The 3,165-nt window shown below is 34.4% G+C and overlaps 1 pseudogene; it reads right to left on the bottom strand.

The window, feature by feature from the left end:
* Window positions 1-2,856: 2,856 nt before the first annotated feature.
* LOC111736512 lies at window positions 2,857-2,975 on the bottom strand (annotated as a pseudogene).
* Window positions 2,976-3,165: the final 190 nt, after the last annotated feature.

The raw sequence follows: 3,165 nt of genomic DNA, 5'->3' as shown, positions 1-3,165 counted from the left end.
GTTTCAATTTCCATACTGCTGATCGGTCTATTTAAATTTTCCAGTTCTTGATTCCAACTAGGAAGTTGTATCTTTCTAAGTCCTTGTCCATTTTTTCTAAGTAATTAAATTTGGTGTTATATACTTTTTCATAGTATTCTTGTATGATTCTCTGTACTTCTATGGTGTCTGTCGTTATTTCTCCTCTTTCATCCCTGATTTTGTTTGTGTCTTTTCTCTTTTTTCTTTAGTGAGTCTAGCCAGGGGTTTGTCAATTTTATTAATCTTCTCAAAGAACCAGCTCCTTGTTGCATTTATTGTTTTTATTGCTTTTTGTTTTGTTTTGTTTTCAATTTCATTTATTTCTGATCTAATTTTGATAATTTCTTTCCTTCTGCTGACTTTAGGCTTCATTTGTTCTTCATTTTCTAGTTTATTAAGATGAAGTGTTAGGTTGTTTATTTGGGCTCATTCTTGTTTTTTTTGAGATAGGCTTGTAATGATATGAACTTTCCTCTTATGACCACTTTTGCCGTGTCCCCAAAATTTTGATATGTTATACTATCATTATCATTCATTTCTATGTATCTCTTGATCTCTCTTTTTACTTATTCCCTGACCCTGTCATTCTTCAGTAGCATGTTGTTTAGTCTCCATGTATTTGTGATTCTTCCTGATTTCTTTTTGCACTTGATCTCCAGCTTCACAGCATTATGATCAAAGAATATGGTTGGTATGATTTCAACCTTCTTATTTTTGTTGAGGCTATCTCCATGTCTCAGCATGTGGTCAATCTTTGAGCATGTTCCATGTGCACTAGAGAAGAATGTATAAGCAGCTGTTTTGGGATAGAAGGCTCTGTAAATGTCAGTTATGTCCAGCTGGTCTAATGTGTCATTTAAGAATGTTATTTCCTTATTGATTTTATGTTTGGATGATCTGTCCATATCCAACAGCGGGATATTTAGGTCCCCTAATACAATAGTGTTTTGGTCTGTTTTTCCCTTTAGTTCTATTAGTAATTTGGGGGCTTCCTGATTGGGAGCATAGGTATTAATAAGTGTTATGTCTTTCTGGTGTATGATTCCCTTTATCATTCTGAAGTGTCCCTCAGTATTTTTCTTTACCTTTTTTTATTTTGAAGTCTATTTCTTCTGATATTAGTACCACTACTCCCACTTTTCTCTGAATGTCATTTGCTTAAAATATCGTTTTCCACCCTTTCACTTTGAGTCTATATTTGTCTTTGGAATTGAGATGTGTTTCCTGGAGGCAGCATGTGGTTGGGTTTTGTTTTTTGATCCATTCTGCAACTCTGCGCCTTTTTTATTGGTGAGTTCAGTCCATTTACATTTACATTACATTAGGGTAATAATTCAGTCCATTACATTAGGGTAATAATTATAATATGAAGTTTTCCTATAGCCATTTTATCTTTTGCTTTCTGGTAGCTTGGTGTTTCCATTGCTTCTTTGTCTGTTTTTGTTTTTGTTTTTGTTTTCCATTTTGGTTGGGTTTCATGGATTTTCCTCTGGTCCTCCTTGTTTTATGTTATATACATCAGTTCTTTATCTTTGGCATGTGGTTACCACTATGAATATGTAGAAGATAGTTATATACATGTACTAGTCTATTTTCTTCTGCATGTGCTTTATTTCCATTTCCTTTTGCAAATTTGGATCTTTGAATCCTCCCCTTTTTTATTGTTTTCTCGATTTGTCCCTATGTATGCTAAATATTCATTACTATCTTGCAATAACAAACCCCTTTTATTGTTTAAGCTTATAATACCCTGTTCTTAATAAGGGTGGCACTCCTCCACTTTTATCTGCTTGCTAGTCGCCTTACTCATAGTTATGTATTTTTTTGTCATTTTGGTTTAGGTGAGCTGACCCCTTTCAGTATTTCCTATAGTGCAGGCCTTGTATTGGTGAATTCCCTCAATTTTTATATGTCTGGAAAGGTCTTTATTTCCCCTTCATATCTAAAGGAGAGCTTTGCTGGATACATTATTCTTAGCTGGCAGTTCCTTTCATTTAATAGTTTGAATAGTTGATTTCACTCCTTTCTGGCTTGTAAGGTTTGTGCTGAGAAGTCCAACGATAATCTGATGGGTTTCCCTTCATAGGTTACTGTCTTCTTTTCTCTGGCTGCTCTGAGAATTCTTTCTTTTCATTGATTTTTGATGATTTTAATACAGTGTGTCTTGGAAAAGGCCTTTTTGGGTTGAGATAATTAGGTATTCTGTTGACTTCTTGAATTCCAAATTCCAATTCATTCCTTAGATTTGGAAAATTCTCCTCAATTATTTGCCTGAAAATACTTTTTAATCCCTGTTCCTTTTCCTCCCCTTCAAGAATGTCCATTATTCTTATGTTTCCTTTCCTGATGGTATCAGCTAGTTCTTGTACTTCTCTTTCACTGTTTTACATCCTTCAGTTTGTTCTTTCTTCCTTCTGATTTATTTCTAAATCTCTGTCTTCGATATCACTGATCCTTTCCTCCATTTGGTCGATTCTATTTCCCAAGCTTGCTATTTCATTTTTCATCTCTTTCTGTGTGTTCTTCATCTCCAGAAATTCTATTTTATTCTTTTTGAAGGTTCAATATCCTTGCTAAAATACTGATTCTGCTCATTTAGTTGTTTTTTTCAGTTCCTGGAATTGTTGATATGAATTACTTGGAATCTCATTGAGGTTTTTCAGAAGTACTATCCTGAATTCTCTTTCATTTAAGTCACACATTTCTATGTCTTTAAGCTTATTTTCTTTTTTTTTTTTTTTTTTTTTTTTAGGCGAGGCAACCCTTGGTTGACCTCACAGATTGCAAGGACCTTGTCTGCTTACAATCCCTTATTATTTATTTTTTATTTTTTTATGCCTACAGCACCTGGTCTTCCTAGGTGGTCTCCCATCCAAGTACTAACCAGGCCCGACTCTGCTTAGCTTCCGAGATCAGACAAGACTGGGTTTGTTCAGGGTAGCATGGCCATAAACAAAGCTTATTTTCTGGAGATTTTTCTCTTTCTTTTTGAGCTGCCTTGTCACTTTGGCTATACATGTTATTTAATAGACAATTTCTCCACCTGGGCATTAATGAAAGTGTATTCTGCCTTTTGTCCAGAAAGAAGATTTATTATATAAAGGTCTCTCTCTAGCTTGTTGCTAAAATGGTGTTTTTCTCTTG

Source organism: Pteropus vampyrus, unplaced genomic scaffold (genome assembly GCF_000151845.1).
Source record: "Pteropus vampyrus isolate Shadow unplaced genomic scaffold, Pvam_2.0 Scaffold1, whole genome shotgun sequence".
NCBI classification, from domain to species: Eukaryota; Metazoa; Chordata; class Mammalia; order Chiroptera; family Pteropodidae; genus Pteropus; species Pteropus vampyrus.
The sequence above is the reverse complement of the archived record's forward strand: the minus strand, read 5'-3'. Positions and strand labels throughout refer to the sequence as shown.